The sequence below is a fragment of the Dermacentor andersoni genome, chromosome 3, assembly GCF_023375885.2.
Source record: "Dermacentor andersoni chromosome 3, qqDerAnde1_hic_scaffold, whole genome shotgun sequence".
NCBI classification, from domain to species: domain Eukaryota; kingdom Metazoa; phylum Arthropoda; class Arachnida; order Ixodida; family Ixodidae; genus Dermacentor; species Dermacentor andersoni.
Genome location: NC_092816.1, coordinates 98,744,940 through 98,768,997, shown reverse-complemented (window position 1 = coordinate 98,768,997; position 24,058 = coordinate 98,744,940). Strand labels below are relative to the sequence as shown.

General features: G+C 42.0%; 1 long non-coding RNA gene across 1 annotated transcript; it reads right to left on the bottom strand.

Moving 5' to 3' along the window:
- Positions 1-18,372: 18,372 nt before the first annotated feature.
- Positions 18,373-20,887, bottom strand: LOC129387242 (uncharacterized). Its single transcript, XR_008614494.2, has 3 exons — positions 20,765-20,887; positions 18,979-19,228; positions 18,373-18,453 (listed from the first exon to the last, which is right to left on the bottom strand). It is a non-coding gene; the product is annotated as an uncharacterized lncRNA (long non-coding RNA).
- Positions 20,888-24,058: the final 3,171 nt, after the last annotated feature.

Here is a 24,058-nt window from a genome sequence, read left to right as displayed (position 1 = left end):
TGTCAGGAGTGTAACAATAAACACTTGTCACTTTCATCTACCTTCTAGTGTTACTGGAACTCTCTGAGTAGGTCACCTACTGAACCCTTTATTACTTTCATGCGGACGCTGCCTTAACGGCCTGAATTCATTTTGCCTCCGGCAGTTATTTGCGCCACATTTTGTTGATTTCGCGCTGAGAGAACTATTAAATGCACACAGATCTTCGACTTTCTTAATTCAAAATGTTTTCCTATTTACTTGTAGGTGCTCCCAAGGGATCATTCGGATTAGCTAAATTTTAAGGCACATTTAATTTTGCACACCATTTCATTTACCCAATATTGCAATGAAGCGCTCTTTTACCTTAAGTATACAAGGAGCCTCGCATATCTCTATCCGTGTCGTCCACACTAACTTGGTGGAAGGAGCGTAACGTCATGTTACTTCGCTGTCACCCCAAATACCTGGCTACGAAGGACCTGAATGTTCCTAGCCCTTAGCAGCCGGAAATTTCGTTTATATACAAGGATTTGTAATGGGCCGTGCAGTTATTATTGCAGCACGAGAAGTTGTAAAAGCATTTAGTAGTAGCCATAATAGAAACAAACCAGTCTTCAAAAAAGGTTGTGCAAGCGGGGCGAGCTGCACACCCTCACGCGAAAGCTCTCTCCCATGCTTCATCCAGTGCCAGCAATTGGCATTCCTTTGTTTTATTTTTCCATATTCTAGCTGAGATTCCTCCTTATGTTTCTTTTGATGAAACCCTTCTTGCTCTTTTCACCTCCTTCTTCCACTTTTATTGGAGTGTCTTCTTTTGCTCATCGAGGTTTTTGTTTCGTTCTTCGACAGTACGGTTTTGACTCTTTTGCGAACTCTAAAGCAACGCTCATTTTATTTTTTTGTACATTGCTCTGATTATGTTAGAATACAGCGAACACGTAAATATTGATATTTCTCCATTTGTTTGCTTTGTTTTGACAGTCTCCTGACCAAATGCCTAAGTGGAGGCGTGTTAGAATTCTTAAATAAGACAAGGTATATAGTACTTTTACAGTCGTTTAATTTGCAGAAGCGCGCTGTAAAAACAGATTACCATGAATACAAGTAAAACGTTATATGATTCCGGGGTGGTAGGCGTGTTATAATTTTAGTGCCTTATTTCAGGCGTCCCGTTCACACGTTAGATTACATATTATTTGCCAAGAACACCGCATTTTACAAGCAAATATGTTGAAAATAAGATAGAAAATAAGCCATTCATGACATTACCACACAACATAACATTCGCACGTAGCAGCTTGTGATGAAATGCCAGATACAGATTTTGATAATACCACACAGAGCTGCAAACGATCACAGAATACTGGAGCAGCCACTTGCAAACACTGTGAGTATTGAAAAACTCCGCGAGGTCGACATCTACCCCATCGTTAAGCCAATTCCCACGAAAAACGTAGCGCTTCGACTAGCGCGCGAGCAGCATACTGATTCCCTGTTGGCCAACAGCAGGTAACCGCTTTGCGACGTGACGAAAATAGAGACACTACATGCAATGCAAATGTAGGCGTGAACGCGCGAACACTAAAGGTGTACCCACATATTGGCACTAGTTAAAACAGCAAAACGTACGAGGCGTGTTATGCTTTGGCGTCTGATAGCGTGCTCTCAGTTGTGCTTGGTACGGGTTTATCAGTAATCGCAATCAACCTCACAAAACGCATCGCGAAAGAGTCAAGAATGACTTAGGAGCAGCCTCACCAGACTTCTGCCTGCTCAAGGATTCGTGTGAAATCCGGATTTGTTGTTGCTGGTGCTGATGAATAGTGCGCTATTGGCGGCATACGTGTAACTTGGAGCCCCCATGCCAGTGGCAGCTCCTTCTCTGCCAGAATGGCACCTCCGACGAATAGCAAGCGGAGATATGCTTGATATTTGAGAAACTTCTTTTTGCGTACTCGGCTGCAATACTTTGCAGACAGGATTGCCAAAGAATAGTGTAAGAACCGCTATTGTTCATTTGAAATGTTCATGTCGGCTGAAGAACTCCTCAAGGGATTGAACGAATCAACAAGTAGAGTTATGCATGGCCAACGTTACCGCACTGATTTCATGTGAGGGTCTGAATTTAGTCGTGGTCCGCCACGTTACTACATAGCTGGTTACTCAAACATCACAGCAAAGCCACTGCAAACTGAGAATAATCCTTTCTATTTATCGCTTAAGTATAGGGTGACAGGTAGAGAGATTTGCGGAACTGAGAACTGAAAAGACGAGAGCAAGCAGCAAACGTACATCGCACAATGTTGTGTAACGCCCAATCTCACCTTGTCGATACAGATGAGAAGGATGCGCTAAGTGTATTAGGAGACGTAGACGAACGGTGAGGCAAATACGGCTATGCGGAACGCTTCTTATGTTTATGCTCGCAGTCTGACGCCCGAAGAAAGGTGTTTTTTTACAACGTGAAAAACTGCTGTTTCATATACGAGGTTTCAAGATGTAGTTGCTCCTAAATAATCTGCATTAATTAGGAATTCGGTTCAATGATTGGTGATTGCTCTTCTTCGAGACACGGATTTGATGAACTTTTGGTGACACACACAGCTGCCTATGGGGTGCTAAGGCGTAACAAGTGCCAGCAAAGCGCACTGGTATGCACTTCCACCAGTACGGAAGAAAAGGCGAGCTGCTTCCCGTTTTCTTCCATTGGCAATGGTGCCCTTGTTAGAGTACAAAGTTTAGTGAGCAGAAGGCGCAGACTAACTGTGGTGCTATTTAGGTTCGAATTATGAGCAACCAGCCTAAGGACTAAGGGAATGTAAATATGGCGGGCAATATTCAATACATATGTGCGGGCATGTACTCCTCTGCTAGCAGCCTTGTTCAATGAACTCAAAATTTTCCCATTAAATATTTGACTTAAAACGTGGTATATGCTAACCACCGCACTGCTCGTGCCTGCGGGGCGCGATAGTGAATAGGCGAGAGGAAATATTATAAAACAATGAGACATTTTCAAATTCCAAGGAATTTTATTGTCAGATGTTCATCCACGCAGTACTTGATGTCTGAGTTGCCGGAATTTTTCGGATGATTTCCTGAAAACGAGAAAGAAAAGAGAGGGATGAGACCAGCTGGAGTAGCGAACAATCATTAGCAAGAGGTATCGCACATGAGATTCAGAGAATCTTTTTCTTTTTTTGCACATCACTAACCTTTACAAAAATTTCTCAGCTACGGTACGTCTTTAATTGCTATGCTAGGCTTTTAATTGCGACGGGAATATATGGATGTCGGTATGGCACGAAACCGAAGTGAGAGAAACAGCAATGTGAATTCGGACCCGTATACACATGATAATCTTCCGCGCAATACAATGAAAAAAAGCTTTTCAAAGTGATAAAGCACAAATGTTTTCTCCAATATCTTCAGCATCTAACGCGGAGTTTACTGGTGGATTCTTGGTAACATGTAGAAACTAATGCCTAAGCTTTTGAGGCTATATATTCTTCGCTCCTGCAAATGTTTTTTTTTTTATGTTACCCAAAACGCAATTGTTGAGTATGGTGCAGTGATGTCTGGTTGCCGGTTAGAGCTACCTGAAGTCTAAAGCTACTGAGGCTACAAAATACCATACTGCGCTTACATTTGTGGTGCAGCAGAGTGGAATAGCCCTGATCACCAAGGCCACTTCCGTAGCTCAAACCATAGCTTCCCAGTCCGTAGCCATAGGCTGGCGCACCATGGCCAACGCCATAGCCATATGAAGGCAGGGAAGCGAGTGGGGCGTTGTAAGCTCCGTAGGAGGCAGGAGCGCCGAGAGAGTAGCCAGTGGGATAGCCGGAGTAGACGGCAAATGCACAGGTGGCCAGGGCCAGGATGATGCAGAAGCGGATCTGCATGATTACATCATTGACGTTTCACTTCAGAGTTCAAACAAAAGTGTCTTGAAAGTATTCCTCATCTGGTGCGGATTAGACATAGGAGCGTATAAATAAAATAGGATAAAGATCAACAAGAGTGTGTGCTCCATATTCTTGGCTATTATAAGGCTGTGCAAAGCACCTGTTGTAGAAATACCAATAAGTAAAATTAAGTAGCCTTCGTTCATGTTAGGTGTCATAGAGTTCTATGGTCTTTCACATGATCTGTCTGTCAAAAGTACGTCACACTTTAGGGAGGAAAATTGTAAAAGAAAAGACACCTATCCGTGTCATGTACGTATTGCAAATAAGTAATAGCGCATAATTACAAAGAAAAAATATTTTTCGTTCAATATGCACATGTGCTTCGAAAACAACAAGCCACAGTTCTAGACGCCGAATGTCCTTTCCGACAGTCAAACAGCAAGATTTTTCCACCAAGTTACATATCTTTCAGTGTTTATTACACGAGGGCCACTTTCGTCAATAAAAGATATACATTTGATTCAATATTCTAGGATTTTAAATTTGTTTTCAGTTTTTTTTTCGCTAGAATGATATTATAATTATCATATGCAAGGATTGAGTGCTTCTTGTTTCAAATCGCCAAATTTTCTTGCGATATCGGGTGTATGTTCCGGAACCTCATGGGGGCGTTATAGACGTCTTCTTTTTAATTTCTTTGCGAGAAAGAATTTATTACAGGTTCTTGCCGGTTCACAATGAATCACAGTTTGTGACGTGAAACCGGCGAATTGCATTTCCCGCTCTCCTTATTATTTGGAAGAATCATTTGTATTTCGCGTGCACTTATTCGCACCGAAAGAAATTTTAAACAGTAAATGAAACTTAACAGGTTTTTTAAAGCTCACACACGATAGGCGTTGCGATCGCAAATTAAGACTAGCGTTCGCAGGTCTTTGAATGCGAAATATATAAACCATATTGACGAGTTCCTACACGGCTTGGTGTTTATAAGTGAGAAATCCTGGCACTATTTTTTGCGGATAAGCACATATATTGCACCAACACAGATTGGCTGTAAGGCGTATTTGTAAAATTGGGTGGCGTGGTCTATCGTACACTAAGAAATGACTAGCATTCATTTTATAGCCCGGAAAGCAAACAGTAAGGACTTTTGATTTCTTATGTTGAAAACTGTGCTAGTTTCGGAATCTGTTTCCGAGTTGTCAGTCTAGAAGTTTAGTATTGGACATACTCATTGCGCATTCTGGTTCAAAGCGGGTTAGACGCGGCTACATCAAATAGTGAGCAAGCCGTACAACACATGTTTTATAGCTGAAATGTTTCTTTACAACAGCCGGTGAATGGGCGCTTTAAAAATTTTTGCATGTTATCTACTCGTGGCCATATTTCTCGGGAATTGAGGCGAATCATATGGAGGCGACGCGTTGCATGAGTAATAGCGCTCCTGAAGGTTCTTATGTTTGTCTAAGCTTGCGTGTAGAAAACATGTTCTTCACATCAGCAAAGTATTACGAAATAAATGACTGGGAGATAAATATGACTTCACATATATCTGCTTCTGTCTTCCGCGTTTGGGCAAATGCGAAACTGTGCCTGGTGGAAACTAAGATAGTTCAATATCTCTAGCAAAAAACCAAAAATTGCGTCAAATTTGAAACCATGCTTAGCGCAGTAACATATATCCTGAATATCCATACCCTGTAACTTTTCCTTCAGATAGCTAAGGAACACAGTCTGCAGGTAGAACTTATTCTGGTCCACCAAATCACTTACACTTGAAAAGCACTTTCGTAGTTTTGTTATTAAGATTGTCATTAATCGCTTTCCTGAAACTCAATTCACAAAAAATGCCTGGCTTTCTCAAGAATGCTGCGAAACGTTTGTGCGTTTATCGAGCAGCTGAATATAGTTTGAAGCTGTTTCCTTACAGAAAAATATCCCCAAGTGAAAAGCTTACCGCCTTACGCATAGGTTTCTAAAATTGGCAAGAAAATCAACTGGGTGCACGGCCAAACAATCTGACATACATAGGTCGCAGTAGAGCTTTGCCACCTAAACGAGCACAGCCGGCGTGTTCTCACCATAGCAGAATGAAGTCTCAGATGTTCCTAGGAGCAGCTGACTGATGTTCATGCAAGCCAAGAGCCCTTTTATACTGTGATCTCCGCACAGTGCCATGGATATTTTGCATCCGAGTGGCGTGCTCTTTTTCTCTGCTACGCTTGATTTACGCAAGTACGGCGCTTCGCGCGCAATATTACTTCATCGGTACTGGTTTAAATTCTGCAACGATTTTAGCCTTGACAGCCACTTGGCAGGGCGGTTTCGTTACGTAGAAATCAAGCAAGAAAACAGCATTTCACACACATTCGCGTTAGGCGCTAAGGCACGTAGGGGCTTAGAATGGCGACGACTGTCCAAGTTTGTTCTTCGCATTCTTATATCAGGATTGCGTACAAAACAGCGTGTGCACCAGACATGTTGACATAATGGGGTTCTTGGTACTGACTATAAATTTCGTCCATTTTTACGGTTACACCGGGACAATTTTGACGTGCTCTATTCTTAACAGTTTACGAAGATGCTTTTAAAGTGATTACTCACCAAGGGATTTACTAAGAGTTGGCCACCTTCGACGAGCCGTATGCTATCATTGAAAAGCACTAATGGCGATGGTGTTTAAATCATCGTCATTCGTCGCCCAACTTGAGCAACTGTCGCTTATGTTTCGCGTTGCCATACAAGCAATAAAGAACCGCTATTTTTTGACACAACGCTTAAAAACTTTATTTCTTTTTCTTCAAAAGATTTCAACGTCAGAAAAACATGGTTTGGACGTATACCACAAACATTACCTTTCTCAGTGCACAGGTTCTACTGAGGAACCAAAAAAGAATTAAGTCAATTTTTGATTAGGCGCCGTCTTCTTGACGATATACGTTATCAGATTATTTGAGCAGCTTTGTAGCTTTGTTAGTGCATTCAGGACATTGTGCATCATATAATTTATAGCGAAACTTCTATAAAAGCTGGATTACTTTATTTAGCACTGTCAATTACCACCACGTCTGCACATATGTATATTCGGAGCAGGTACATGACGATACTTTCCGATAATAAAATATTTATATTTTTTTAATCTGCACGCCTACCATTTCGGTCACCATAGGGGCTCGCTTGCTGAAACCACATGTAACGAAATGTAACGAGCATATGTTTCCATTATATCGCTTCTAGCTTGGTAACAATTCTACTGTACAAAGCGCCTTACTTTAATATCGTTTTCTAGAAGGGAAACGCCACTACTCAATAATGCATGTTTCGCGTGCACAGATGGCCCTTTGTTGCGCCATGCAGGGCAAACTCGAAGTTAAATTTAGCCTCCCACTCACCGTTCAGAGATGCGTAACTCGGCATTGTGTTTGTCAATCCGGGATGACATGGCCATGCTTAAGAGAGGTCGCTCCACCCATTGGAGTTACTCTGCTTCTATAGAAGGTACTTTGCTTCAGTAATTTGCTCATAAGGAGACATTGGGCATACAAGTGTGAAATTTTGTTGCGGAAGTTTGGTGGTCTCTGGGCTGTGGCGCCCCGTGATTGTCACGCAGGATCTATAAATGGCACGAAGTGAGTGAAGTCGGGCATCAAGACAGAGTAATGCAAATTCGGGCCGACCACCGTTGACCACGACCCCTACATGTAGGCAGCGAGCGCGAGTGGAAAATTAGGCTGTAAGACCCCCCCCCCCCCGCCCCCTAGTTGTATTTTTATTTAACCAGCTCAATTTTACGATTCGTGAATAAATGCCACTTGTGCATTTAGTTATGTAATCATGTACTCTAGTGGCCATACGCCCTCAACAGCCCACATGAGGTGCTTCACGTACTCCACTGCCGCTGCGTCCCCATTGCAGCCTAATTAGCAATTTTTTGTGGTTATCTTTCTGCAATAATCTTGCTGCGTATACGAAGATATGCAACATAAAGGATGTCTGTCTTAACTTAGGCCAAACATTAAAAAAAATATGGAAATGTGACGCAGCTGGGCAGAACCAAGGTAATGTTGTTTATCGTCTCTTGGAGATACTCACATTATCTTCTGCATTCCGTCTAATGAGACAATTAGTCTATATTAACTAATCAACTTCTCAATTACTATTTTTAGATGAAAACTGCCAATGACAAAACTGCAGAGCAACATGAGAAACTACTGATATAGATAGAAAGACGGAGATAAACGGGGTAGAAAAGGCAGGGAGGTTAAACGGAGAAAATTGTGGTTTGCTACCTTGCACTGAGGAAAAGGGAAGGGAAAATGAAAGACCGAAAGAATAGCGGTAGAAAACGCAGACAAAGATATAGGAGGTTGGGAACATCCATGAGCAATAGTCAACTAATAAGGCACTCGAACACAAAAATTTCAAGAGTGCCTTGACGCTCCTGGAACACCGATCTATATAGTCGTCATAACTCCTAATGCAGTTTTCTGTGGCTAAACACATTCTACATAAGTGTTTTTCTGAGCGCGAAAGAAGCCCGCGAATACATTCAATGTGCCTGGAGCGGCCACTCTCGAAGCAATAGGACTAATTACGTGTTTTGCGGGAAAACAATAAATAATGTGAGTATCTACAAGCGAGGGCATTAGCATATTTTAAAACATTGGCTCACGTTACGTCAAACACCCTTCATGCCATGCATTAAGCATGGTATGACACTGGCGTCAAGAAAGAATTAGAACAGACTCGTATCCCCCAAGTAAGAAGATAATTAGTAAGCATTAAAGAATGATAATAATGCAACACAAGTGAATGGGAAGCTTAATCTTCGCTTTTATAAAAAAAGCATTTTCTAATAATTCCTGGTATTGTAGACCCTTCTTGTGGACAATGATGTCATGCTAGTCATTAGCCTCACGATTATTTAGTAATTTTTTGGCTACCGTAGAAAACTCGATAAACGAACCCATATCGCTGTATGTCCTTCAACACACGCTTTGGCAATAAGGCCTGAAGCACCTTCCTTGGCAAGAAATGTGAGCGTTCTTCTTTCTTATGCTTTATTGTCTATCACATTTTATTGTTCATTTGACCTTAAAATCCATAGCAGGTCAGCATACTTTAGACAAAAAGAGGGGGAAGGGTGATGGTCGCACTTAGCACGAAAGGCGAGGCGCCGATAGCGATAGGAAAGTATAGTGCCAAAATTAACAAGCAATGAGACAAACATGAAAGCGCACAGGCAAACATTAACATTTCTCAGTCGATGATCACGAACGCTGGTATCACAACGCAAGAGTGTTGAAGAGCGCAAATAGAGGGGAGGGAATGCTTCAGGCAGCCTCTTTCTTTGTCAAAAAGTGGGGACTACGCGACCTCCTGCACTAGCCTCCCCGTAGACTGTCCACACGAAGCCAACAGTTACCTCAGCTCACCCCACATTTTCACCCGCAGTACATTATGTTCAAGAGGGGGGCGCAGGCCACGTTGCGCTCAACCAGGCGGACAGTCATGCGACGCCATGGCCGGATTAGAGGAGGAGACGGGCACTCAACTGCCCCCTCCCCCTCCTTTCGTGCACTCGATGGTAGTACTGCGTGCTCACGTACCCCCCCCCCCCTGCCCCACGACTTGCGCGGGCTTGATCACGTGGCCTTCAACACTGGGCGCGCGGGGAGACGGCCGGCATTAAACTACCATACTTCTCGGTTCTACCTGCCACACTTTTCCTGGCACCCACAGCATACTGTCCGTGCGGCGCGAATAGAACCTCACGGCCGCTGACTTCGTACGGCACATGGCACTTATGATCATGGTGACGACAACGGGGAAATCGTTTTGTAGAGTCCCTATAATTTATACCAACAATAAAGTAAATTTTCTGCCAATATTGAAAGACAGCCGAAGGGTCAATGTGACGTGCTCCCATTTTCATTTTCTGTAAAGTAATTCTGACGGCAAACCTCGAAGTCAGGACCATCGGCATAATCAAAAATGCAGACATTGCGAACACATACAGCTGTGTGTCTGGCGTGGCTTGGTAATGTCAACACTATTTGAAGAAATGGCCATTAGAACGTCAATGACATCTTTTTTTTTACTTGGAGAATTATGTCAATGTATATGCGTTTGCATTCTTAACTCCCATCCTTTCTTTCAGAAGCTTAGCAATCGGACGCCGGTGATGCTCACAAGAAAGTCGCATATATTATGAAGGCTGCTGCACAACACCCTGGGACATTTCCTACTGCTACTTTCTCCTGCAAGTGGGACTACTTCTGCTGGGAAATAAATCAAGGTGGTAGTATCACTTAAAAGATAATAGTCACGCATTCTGTACCAGTATCTTTTTAGGGAAGGCTTCGGTTATCGCTTCAACCAAATACAGAAGCAAGTAAAACTTACATGTCAAATCGCATTATTGTCTTTTTCTGCAGTAGACCCATAAATAAAATACAGCGTGCTATGCCCGAAAAATATTTGTTCCGGAAAGCTTGCAAAGTTGAAACTGAAAAATAACTGAAACTTTCAGTGTTATTTGCTCTTGAATTTGTATATTTTGTGTGCAAAAAATATTCTGGTACGTTGTTTAATATACTTGCTGATAAATTAGGAAAATACTTTTGGGCGTGAAAGTGCAGAACATTGCTAAATAAGCTAGTTAAATATCTCATCAAGTTACACAATGTATGCACACTTGGAATGTGCGCTCGAATCATCAATATGGCTCCACACCTCCGCAAATATTGCAATAATTTACTTAGGCCAACTCAAGACGTAGCCTATTTTCCTGTGTTCAGCTTGGCGGCAAAGACATGATTCGTAATCTAAAGCAATTAGCCCAAATGTCAGTGCTATTCCTGACATTTTATGTCTGTTATAACTTTTAAGTTATTTCTATACCCGCGTAACTCATTTCTCTTCCTAAGAGGGTGCAGTCTTTTGTAACACATCCCTTGAACACACCTACAGGGTGTTCGAGTCACGCAGTACCTCGTTTCTCAAACTATTCAACTTGAAGCATTCTTTATTCGGTCTCAACGACCACAGCATGTCTAGACGACGAGTATGCACGCGCTCCTGCATGTAGTCCTTATAAGACAGTATACGAGGAGCAAAATTGCATATTCTGTATGCTATATACGTGCTTTACTAGTGAAAACGACTGCGTGCGAAGCGCTCTTTTCTTGCTGAGTGACTCGTAACAACATCGCGCTGCCATTGAGACCACCAAGGCTAAAATCGTTGCGAAATTTAAACCAATACAGATGAAAAAAATAGTACGTGCGAGACGCCAGAGTTTCGCAAACTGAGTGTTGCGTGAAAAAAAAGAGCACACCAGTCAGTCCGGAACATCGGTGGAGTCCTGTGATCTCCCCGCTATATAAACCATATCGTTCATTGCTAAGATCCGTCAGTTGCTCCTTCCAAGATCTGCTGCCTCGTTCTACCATGGTAAGAACATACCACATGTGCTCATTCGAATGTGGAAGTTTCATTGCGAATTATTATATGTAAGAAACGTGCCAAGCATCCCAAAAATTTTCTGTGTTCTTGGGGTGAACACGTAAATGTAAAATATTCATAATTTTGAAATCTGTGTGAGAAACACGCTTTAATGCTTTTTCTCCTGATCTATGGATGTACAGGCAGTTTGCACCTTCTGCAGTAAATTGAACGTTATACGCTTCGGCAGCAAACGAGAACGCATGGGAGCGTGCATTTCTTTTCTGCAATGGGTAACACGAAGTTTATTATAATTTACAAAAATATTTTGAATTTTGAAAAAGGTTCGGGAATGATTTTTTTACTTACTACGTAGAAATGAAAACTTCAGTAAAAGATCTTCAGAACATGCAAGCTTTCGATGCAGCAATTGCTTGCCTTTTGCGTTAATAGTTGTAGTCAATTTGCTATTCATGATACCTTCACGCCACAAAAGAAACCACTAAAGAAGCCACCTTCACGCCACTCCAATTTTAGTGTAAATTATTATGCAAGATCACTATTTCAAAATATTAAGAAACACAAAAACATCTCGAAGTAAAAACATGTTGTATAATGTAGCTATTGTAGCTATTGCAACTATTGTAGAAAGCGTTGTAGCTATTGACTGTTCTGATGCCAGATCACTTTGACCATTCGTATGCGCCTGCGCACATGACCTGGCCACATAGTTCGTGTTATCCTTCTCGTTCACTAAAAAGCAAAAGAAGCATAACTCCGCCATATATTGCACACAATCTTTTTTGAAAGTAGCCGATTTTTTTCGCGCAAGGAGATCAGGTGAGACTATATCTGGCAGTAACACAAATTGTGGGATCAAATAGAAACTTTCGGTAAAGAACGTTTCCCGGGCTTAAATGTCTGCATGAAAGAGCGAAATTACATGGACGTGACCTCCGGCGGAGTCATCCATACCAGCCCGTTTTTACTCAGACACCCTTCAAAAGAGCGGGTATTCAATTTACGTGTCGAATAGGTGCAAGCCAGCACTTCAAGGAAACGTATGGAACCGCCAGATATCTAGCATGTGCTCCAGAGTATTGTGGAAGTGCAATACACAAGTATAGACAGATTGTCTCCCGATATCTTAGGCGGGTTATCTGCCACGAACATGAAGGTTTCCGCTTAGGCCATAGAGGAAAATTTCCCTATGCACTTGAATGTGTGCTCCATTCAACCGTGAAGCTACCTCTACATCCAATGTCTCAAAGTGCAACAATTCCTTCGCGAAAACAAAGACACGGTGCTACACGAGTGTTAATAAACGCCACCTATAGAGGTTCCGAAACCAAGCCCGTAATATGCCAGAGAGTGTAGCACTCGAAAATACACGCAATCTTTTTCTTCAGTGTAGAAAGAATATTGCCTCACTGCAGAAGAAAAGTGATATGAATTTAGTAGTAAATTGACGGATCCATCGCAGCACAGTCAGGTATAAGCCTCAAAATGGGCCCCAACTTGTTAAAGGCAAAGGAATATTTAGCATGGTTGAATGAATGTAATGTTGCTTTTTATTTGTTGCAGAGAGAGGAGGCGACAATTTCGTCTTTAAAGAGTATTTGCCAAACTTAATTGACAAACAAATATTTTGTCCGGAAGTGGCGCTGTTATTTGTTAGCAACGACTGTTTGGTACAGGAAGCAGCGCTTTTCTTTACAATTAATTTTCTTTGCTAAAAGGTCGTAAGCCTTCTGTTTAGGCACTGTGACAGACGTCCTAAATCTATGTTCTCCTCTATTGCCTTAAGTTAATCATCTCTAGAACAATCTCTACAACAGCTCACGCGGGGAAAGTAAAGGGCATACACCTGCCTCCATTTTTTTGCGTGTGTGTTTTCCCACCTTTGTTTTATTTTATCATTGTGTTGTTTAATTTTCTGCCGATCTTCTGCAACACCATCGTTCCTGCTAGTTCAAAGCAAGCACCTCCCTCCTTTTATTTTTCGTGCAGATCCGTGCCTGTATCCTTCTGGCCCTGGCCACCTGTGCCTTTGCCGTCTACTCCGGTGGCTATCCCTACGGCTACTCTGTAGCTGCACCCACGACCTATGGAGCTTACTACGCCCAACTTGGTTCTTTGTCTCCTTACGGATACGGACTTGGCAATGGGGCGCCAGCCTACGGCTACGGACTGGGAAGCTACGGCCTGAGCTACGGAAGTGGTCTCGGTGGTCTGGGATATTCAACCCAGCTACACAAGAAATGTATGCGCATTGCTTTGTCTCGCCATATAAGGAGCTTTTTTCAAGATTCTTAGATCTCTCTTGCGATTCGGCATGTCGCTTTTACACCACACTACGTATATAGGATTACACGAAGCAAAAAATATTGTGCCTGGCAACTTATGTGGTTCTAGTGGTGTGGTAAACAATTTCTCTTTCAACCACTTCTGAAACTTAGAATACGACTGGTAACAGCGTACATAGAATGTGGTACACAATACGAACAATGACGGGACGTAATGCAGCGGTTGCGTCGAGTTATCTTCCGCTGTTTTCCATACTGTGCTTGCCGCTTTGCCTACGTTGAAAGACCCATATATAATTTCATGTGCGTATTACGCAGTATATTACCTTCGAAACAACAAGAATCATTTTGAACACGAAACAGCTTTCAATAAAGTTCCATACCCTTTCTGCAAGAAGCATTTCTGACGATGAAGGAAATATTCCATGGCCCTTACTTATTGTACGCCTCACGTATGTTGACCTGATGTTTATCTTTCTTTACAGAATTCCATACATGGAACTTCGGCACTCGTAGCCTCAAGCATTCATGGAATGACACTTTCTCAATAAAATTTATTTGCTATTGCACAATAGCAATAAGCGTGTACTTTGCTTTAATTTTCTTCGACACTGAGCAAGGAAAGCCAGTGAGACAGAAGAGGAGGATGAAATGGCGGAGCCCCTGCCATTCCTACTGCCAAAACAAGGAGCAGAATCAAGCTAGCTTCCTTAGAAAACACCCTAGGACGCATGATGTAAATGATCTCCGTGATGCAGATGAGGCTAACTCAACTAGAGAGACCCCAGGCCGAAGGCAAAGGCAGGCTTACGATGTCGACAGTGCAGACTCAGGCAAACACGAATCGCGAATGGGGGGGGGGGGGGGGGGGGGCTAAAGGCTAATTATTCATCTCCAATAGGTAAAATGGCGAAGCGAATAGCCACAATCGGAAAATCTGGCAGTGGAACTGCGCGAGTTTCCAAAGGCGCTAGGCCCCATTCGGACGGCTTTTTGGATCTATTGCGGACAAGCCGCAAGTTATATTGTTACAGGAAACGCTATGTAGAGCAGAAATTTCTCTAAGCCGCGATCGCTCTGGCTTTTCGCAGCGCAAGAGTTCCCCCTATCGTCTTCTCGGACTCGAGCACGGCGGTTAGATCCTTCTCGATCGTCCTCGTACTGAACAGGCGAAAAGTATTCTGAACAAACCACTTAACAGAACTCGGGGGAGCAGCGAAGGAGTATACCACATCTCGCGGTTCCCAGCCTATCCTGATGGCTCAGTTAATCTGCTCGGATGTGATCTTAACGAGAAGGCCCACCGGAGAACACGCGATTTCATGTACCGCATTGTCACTGATAACCAGGCTTGAAACGAGGTCGTCTCCCGGTTCGTCTCCCGGTTCCATCGTGGGCGCAGCCACCAACGTAATATGGGGGAACCTTCGGCTCCCCTAGATATCAGTCTTCAGGACTCAGTCGTCATGTCACTGAGCAAGATGCCAAATTAAGCTAATGCAACCTTGTTAATATTTCCCATCAAAATTTTGCCTGACTACAAACTACGCACTAAAAAAAAATTAGAAGTTCTATTTGACGTCGTATAAAGCCAGTGGATAGAATTAGCCGCGTACGCGGGGACTTAGGGAATGCGTTCTGCTATTCGTCGCTACGCAAGAAATCTTAGATGCAAATAACACGCATGTGAATAGTGACGTTTTAACATAACGTTCATAAGCTTCAGAAATTGTATATATCCACGTGAGAGGTGGAGATTGCTACCTGGGATTAAAGAAGCATGCATTTAATGCCATAGAAAAAATGTGAACTACTTCCTTCTTCCTCAAACACGCCGCAGACACAAGCACACAAAGAATGCATCTCATCCTGGACATTCTTCGAGCAAAAGATGTTCCGCACTTGAATCTGAGGTAATATCCTTGTGCTTCTCGTTGGTTTTCTACAGCTGCATGATCATGAGAAAGGGAAGCCTCTCGCAAATAGTAGTTCTTTTTGTGCTTATGTTACGCGGTCATTACATATTTTAATGCGAAACATCTTTAGGAACTTCGGGAATTTTTATCTATCTATCTATCTATCTATCTATCTATCTATCTATCTATCTATCTATCTATCTATCTATCTATCTATCTATCTATCTATCTATCTATCTATCTATCTATCTATTTATCTATCTATCTATCTATCTATCTATCTATCTATCTATCTATCTATCTATCTATCTATCTATCTATCTATCTATCTATCTATCTATCTCCATACATCCTCGTGCCATCGTAATCATTTCAACTAGACATATATCAGAATAGGCATGGGGTGGCATTACATCCATGCATACAGAACATTGGCATGTCAGTGACATGTAATGCCTTCATTTACAGATTTTGTTATAACTTAAATGGTATAAACAGAATGATGCTGTCGCTGTCCTGTAAATATATGTCAGGATAGGAATGAAATACACACATGACATGTCATGTCTGCCATGACATAAATGACACGACATAAAAGTGAAAATCATAGCATGGCATATATTTGGTGGAAAAAATACTATGAATGGCATGATGTCATCAATGTTTCTTTACCTCGATATATATCTAGGTATGAATGACACGACTTGCTTGCATGACCTGACATGAATGACATGCCATACACACCGTCACATGGGGCCGTATAATGTAAAGCTATTCCAATATGTTTTATTCCAATCTTCTGACGTCAGATTTGCGTAACCACCGACGCAAGCATTGGGCTGTCACCCACCGCGTTGTCTCAACAAACTAATGAAATGCTCCCCTCGTTCACAGGAGGTCACTTTTGTTTGCTCGAAGAACGAATAACATTTCCTGCTCTGAGTGGCTTGTCTGATCTAATTGGCTCACAACAGGCGAGGACCATGCTCAAATGGAGAGGGATTCGATGGGGCCGATCCACTGCACTGAATATTGATAACCGGATGAAGAGGGTGGTGCCGGCGTCTGCGATTGGTCCGCTTTCTATTACTTAGCTTGCTTTAGCTCGTCGATAATCGCAGCGGCATGCAACGGAAGCTTAAGAATGACGCTAAAACGGATCCTCAGCAAAGAAGAGTTGGCAGAACGAGGTCGCAAACATGCCGAAAGTTCTCGAAAACGTTACACGGCCACGCAAAAAGCTTTATTACACGGAAATAAACCCTTGTTCTCGGGCAGGGATGATTATCCAGTACCGGAGCGATAGGCGGCAGCCATCTTTTATTCCTTTCGGAACGGCGCAGCCTACGGCGTTTCAGAATAAAATTCAGTTTTCTTTGGCATATCAGTGAATCGTTAACGCGTACGCGTCGCATCAACGCGGTAAGCTTTTGCGGTTTTGTGACGTCGCGTGAGAGGCAGGTGAAGTGGGTGCAGCCCGAAAACTTTTGTCCAATAGCCGAGGGCTCATGGCAAAAAGATGTCGGATCAGAAATAACTATTTTTGTTTTGTTCGGTCAAATAATGCATAATCAGTGTTTACACGTCATATCAGATGGGGAGCTATTGCGGTTTTCCTGACGTCGTGTGACAGACAGATGACCTGGGAGTGGTCCAAAAACGTTTTCGACCAATCGCGGTAGGCTGATTGCAGAATTGGAATAGAAAATTTGGAATAGTTTTACGCTATAGCGGCCCAGGCAGTCGTCGTTACCGTCGTCGTTATCTAGCTTCTGTCATCACACGCACGCGCTCTTGTGTTAATTATAATTCAGGGTGGTCGCTCCAAGTATACAAATACAGAATATACACAAACACATTGGTCAACCTGGTGAAGCTTAGTGCAAACCCAAACAATGCTGCATAGCCAGCTGCCTGGAAGACGTTCCACATAAAACTGATTCTCACAGTGCTTGAGATCTGCTCAAATTTTATCGTCTTCAAATGACTGGTTTAGGTCCAGCTGCGAGATGATTCACAATTTTTTTTTTTACATATCTTGTAATATATCGAAGGTACTATTCAGGCTAAAAATGAATGCGTTTATTGACAAGTGTTAGTTAGCCCACGGAAAAATCAACGACACCTAACTGCCGGCATCACTGGTGGCTATACGCGCGCCGCGCCGCAGTGAGCCTGCCCGTTTTTTGGATTGGTTAATGGATGAGGTGCAATCATTTTCTCTACTGCAATACTCCTTGTACGCTTATCACTGCATCTACCACTCTCGCTTCATAAAGTTCATGCAAGGATTTTCTGTAGTACTCGCCGTTGCTTTTAACAAAGCTGAAGCCCTGTAGCCTGAGCTCTAGAACAATCTGTCCACGTTCGCCTAGGAGGAGCTGGTTGGCAAATGCTGTTTGGAGGAGCGCCTTGGTGCTTCGGAGATTATTTGCCGGCGCTAACCTGTCACGGGGTGGTGGTGTTTTGCTGGTTCAGAAAAACAATAAATGCACCTCAAAAAGCGCGAACATTCCTGTGAATATTTAGCAGCTTGCGAGGGATACGCGGACATAGCACATTGTAAACACGCTTAGTCACCGAGTGGTCAACAAACCACGATTTCTAGCTTGCAATGTTCATGTAAAATGAAGCGGCCTTTAGGTGGTCACAACATTAAAGTAAAATAGCAAAGTTTGCTCTTGAAAATTTAAGAAAGCGGGTGTGACCTTGTGACCCAATAAGAAACATGATAGAAGCACTTGTATATTTTGCCTCTTCAAGGTGTCGCAGGCAATAGGCGGGAGAAAAATAAGACACTGACCAATCGCCTAATTAAAACAATTTTTATTCCAATTTTTCCAGTCTTCTGTAAGTTGAAATGAAAGTGACCAGCCTTTCTTAGATCAATTTCTGAAAGGGAGAAGAAAAAAGTGATCAGCTTCCGCTCAATAACGAACACTCTGAAGAAATAATAAGAGTATACAACCTTTGATGAGATAAATAGCTATTTGCTGAATGATAGATATAAGCATCACAAAAACCCCTAAGTTAGCTTTTAATTTTGACGCTAATACATCGATATATGGATGTTCCACAAACCTGTTCTGAAGCGTTTATCCAGGAACGCATGCAGATGATAATACTTGGGGTAATCCACCAAAAAACAATTGCTTCAGATTAGTGGGACACAACGGAACATAGCATCTGAAGTATCCACCATCAACAGATTCTTACGCGGTCTTGACGCCTTGATTTTTCGTAATGTATATAAAAGGCCGACTAAGTTTCTCAGCATGAATATTGTTCATTCCAGCAATCTCCCTTGAATCATCTTGTAGTAACTGTTTATTTTCGCGTAGTAGCCATAAATGTGTCTTTTCAATATGAAACTAAGTTAAAATCATTTCGAACTCCGAAATATACCACTGTGCTTACATTTGTGGTGCAGTAGGGTGGAATAGCCAAGACCTCCAAGACCACTTCCGTAGCTCAGGCCGTAGCTTCCCAGTCCGTAGCCGTAGGCTGGCGCACCATGGCCGACGCCATAGCCATATGTGGACAGAGCACCAAGTGGGGCGTTGTAAGCTCCGTAGGAGGCAGGCGCGCCGAAAGCGTAGCCGCTGGGATAGCCGGTGTAGACGGCAAATGCACAGGTGGCCAGGGCCAGGAGGATGCAGAAGCGGATCTGGACGCGTGCAAAAACGGAATTCTTGCTGGAAATCTCAAAGCACAATTGTGATGAAGAGTATTGTTTAACGGGTAAATAAAATACATGAGAGGATACAAATAAAACTCGGCAAAAAGTAAGAGAATGAGAAAAATAGTTAGCGATAGCGCACGATTTGAGCGACAATCAGTGTGTTCCTCAGTGGGAGGTATGTGACTCTTTAGAGCAGAAAATTTAAATGAAAAAATACTTAGCTGTGTCACATACGTATTGAAAACAAATAATTGCCCTTACATGCAGTCGAAATTGTTGTTTTATTGGAATATATATGCGTTTTAAAGAGTACACTGACACAGTTATCGAGACAGAGGCGCGATAAATTCTACTCTATCGAAAAGCAATGCTACCTAATTCCTACAACACTGAGTGATTGGCAGATGCGAATGAATGACTGTTTTGAAGGGAATTATAGCATATTTTAGCGAATAAGTAATATTAGCGCCACCAACCTCGACTGTGTGTCTTGGTTGATAGATGAGAGAGCTGTTAAATGCGTTCAGAATAACAAAGATCTACCACGAAAGTCATTAGCAGGAAGCGGAAAGGGTTTCTGCTTATGACTTTATATTATTATAAAGCTAGGACGGAAATCATTTACACGGCTTTCCGCTTTCTAGCACAAAAAGAATTGTCATACGTGGAACTTGCTTTCCAGTGATATAGCCATAACTGTATTGCTTAACCTACTCATAGTCCATGGAGCGCCGTAGCAACTTCTGCGCCGCTAACAATAAATCGAACGAAGCGTTTAGAAATGTTCCATAGAGTACATACTCGCAGCCAACTTTGTGTGGAATCAAGCAAAAAAGGAATAGAGGCAAAGCACGCATGATTAACAGTGCTGCAGCAAATAGTCCCAGATACCGATCAGTGATTTAGCTCGGGCTGATAAAACAAATTCTTTCAACAGCAACCCCGAACATGGGACCAAATAAACCACTGATTAGGAATTTGCTACCGATATAACTGCATTTATGTTCCTTGCTTTGGCTAACGCGAAATTGTGGCTAGTGGAAGCTAGTTCCCGCTACCTGCTTCAAGGAATCACAAGGTGCTGCCAAACTTCAACGGAATACTTCGCGCAGTGTCACTGGTGCGCAAGACCTGGCTCTCAAAATTTTTCGTTACTGCCACAAAAAGTTTCCGCAAGTAAAGATAGTGCATCATTCTTGTGGTGTGCTTGTTCAAGGACTTTTCGGTAAGCTTGCCACAGGAGAATTTCTTGAAACTACCCATTTAAAAAAAATATGATGTGAACAGGTACGCTTAGTATAAATCACGTTTCAGGGAATGTTTGGCGTCTGACTTTCTGCAGAAAACGCGAACCGTTCCTGCTAACTTAAAAAGCAGATGAACAATCTGAAGCGCTTGTGAATTTCGGATGTTAGCCCAAAATACGTAGACAAAGAATTATTGCACGTGCAGCAATTCTTAATTACATATCTCGCAATAAAACATTTTCCTTTGGAATTAACACAGCATGCATGCTCTTACCATGGTGGAACGAAGTAACAGATGTTCACAGGAGCAAATGACAAATCGTCGTGCAGACGGAGTGTGCTTTTATAAGGAGAGCTCCACAAAACATCGCGTTTGTTTTGCAACTTTCTTGCTTGGTTCTTCTTCTACAGCGTTCCAATTGCGCAAGTACGGCGCCTCTTCGACAATATTACTTCATCTGTATTAGTTTAAGCTCCGCAATAACTTTGGCCTTGGTGGTCTTTATGTTTAGACGATGTTGCTACGTGACTAGGAGAAACAAAACAAAAAAAAATGCATTTTATGCGCAGCCGAGTAAGTCGGTAAAGCACGTATAAGAATTAGAATGTAGACGGCTGTGAAATTTTGTACTTCGTGCTGTAGCACTCTAACATACGTGTGTAATGGTCGTATTGCCGTTTACGGATCCCCCTGAGTACAACTTAGAAAAAAATTCTTAATTAAAGATTAAACAGAAGAAAGTGTTATCATCGATTGTTGAGCAATTTTTTTCAAATTCATTACCTAGTTTGACGCTTCTTTTACAGCACACCGGCCAACTTCCGGCTCCCACACTATTTGTTTAAAAGCACTGATGGCGATTGTTAAAAAAAACAGGACGATTCCTGGTCGTATTCGTGCAATTGTCGTTGCTGCCCAGCGTTACCAACAAGCTAAGAACAATATACTTTTATAAAAACATTCATTATTTTTATCTTCAAGAGACGTCGAGAAACGAAAAACGCGGCTTAGGCGTGCCACGAATATTTCGTTCATGCGGGCACAGTATCAAATGAGGAAAGTAATATTTAGATGTTTAGTTTTAGCGAGAAGCAGTTCATCTTTTTGTGATGACATTCGTGACAATATTTGTTTAGGTGCGTAGTTCAATGTTAATGCACTGAAAGCAGTGTATAACTCATGTTGGGCTGTTCAACTTGATAAAAACTAGCATAATTTATTTTGCCGTTTCATTTATTTCCGCATGAATTGCTTTATTCTCATACCAGCAGCCAGTATGACCTCTATGTTTTCTCTAACATTTCTCTATGTTTACTTTTCAGCAATGTTGCTATATAGAACTAGTTACTTTTACTGAGAACGGCTACAAACGTCCTACGCTAGATCTTGCGAGGAAAAAAATTGCCACAGCCTGTGACCCTACAAGTAATAAGCAAGGATAGGAACAAGTAATAGTGAAGGATAATGGGACCCAATATATGAATAAATACCGTGTCGTTTGGCTTTAAGAATTTAAAACGCATATTCTTACAATTCGTGATATTCTCATCCGGAGACAGCAGACTCTGAGGTTACGGAAATTCGTCGCACTTACCATTGTTCAGTGATGCATTCTTGCTAAACGAAACTCAATAAATGGCGATATGATGTTTGTGTCATGTAGAACATGCTTTCGTGGTCTTGGCTGTAGCTAGTTTCTCCACAAGAAATGTTAGTATGCACCTTGACTTTTTTCTCTGTATAACTTCTCATTTTTCATCTGATCATTTCAGCCATAATATGTCAGAAGACATCAGACCAAAAACAAGCTTTCAGAGCTTATGAAAAGACAGCCAAATCGGAAATGTATGGTGCTCACTTTCTTTATGAAATATTTATGAAGGCAAACTTACCAGCGAGAAAAACATCCGTTATCAAAAATGCAGTTGCTGTTAACCTATGCATCTGGGTGGGCTGTGCGGCTTGTTAATGTGGACACTATCTCAAGAATTGGTAGTTAGAGGGATAGTGGGAGAGTCTCAGATTTACAGTTTCATCAATGTACTCGTTTTGTCATATATTTCTACACGTACATCAATTTTATTTCTCTTTAAAGCCTAACAATTAAAAACCTGTGGTGCTGACGACAAAGCGCCATTAATTACCCATACGGCATTGAATCATCCTACCAGTGTTCTTATATTCGCTTTATCCTGGGGGAGGGCACTCATTATGCTGTAAAAGAAACTTTATGTGTAATGACAGTGTTGGAATTGATGGTGCTCCCTCATACTTTACCAATTATTTTTGCATTAAGCCTTTGGTATTAGATCTGCTCAAACATTGATGCAAGCTGCAGTTAGACAGAAGGAAATATCCTTGTCTATTTTTCCAGCACAACTGTATAGTCAAGCACCACGTGTTTTGCTCTAAGTTATTTTCATTTAAAATTGTAATGTTTCAAGCAGCAAGATAACAAAAATTAAGGGATACTGAATTGCTGAGATGTTTTTCTGTCATCGAAAAGGGAGAGAGGGAGAATATTCGTTTATTTCTCTGAATGAGTGAGAAAGCGTGATTCTTTTTCATGAACAAAGGTGGGTGGCCTCCTCAGCCGAGCAAGACATCAGCCTTTACTGCTTCCCTATTTGCGTTTGTCTGCTTGCGCTGGTGCTTCAAACTTCGGGCAGCAAGCATGGTCTCTGATAATTCAAGAAGAAAAGAGAGGTAAGTCGGGTGACGTACTGGCTACAAAATTAAGAAAGTACTTTTTTACATGTTATAATGAAAAAAAGCGCTAGAATGACAAATTTAATCTTTTATCCAGTTACACAATGTATACAAGTTCTGCAGGATATCAATTTTTCAATAAGACTATACCCAGACACAGCTATTGTAACGATTTAGACCATAAAAGGCAGACTTTTCACGCTCAAGCGTTAGCCTATTCTCTTGTGTTTAGCTTGGCGGCTAAGATAGAATAATGCATCTCTAGCAACCAGCCAAAACTTCACTTCGCATTCAGACAATAGGCGTTCCTAATAATTCATCATGTATATTTGTGACCTTATAAAGAAAAACACCAAGCAAAGACTACACAATTTTTTATAAGTGCCACCGGAAAACACTGTGCGATATGAGCCAAGTACAGTCCATCTTATTTTATATAACAATTTTAGTGCAGAGCAAAGATCCACAGACGAAGAGAAGAAATGCAAAACCAGCGGTTTTGCTGTGTTTCTCATCTTCCTCTGCGTTTTTTGTACGCTGCAGTATATTTGTTACCTTCTTGACTAATTCAAATATCGATCATTCTGCATACGCCTTTAACTAAACCATTCCTTAGTAGGGATCAGGGTTTACCGCATGTCTAGATGACCAATATGCACGCACTCCTGGAAGCAGCCTCTGTACGTCGGTATGAGGAAAAGAAATGGCATATTCAATATGCCAAGTGCTATCTATGTACGTGCCTTACCGGTGAACGCTTTAGCGTGCGAAATTTTGTGTTTTGCTAGGCAGCACGTAACGCACCGCTTTGCCGTTACCAGCTAGGTTAATATTGCTACGGAATTTAAACCAATACAG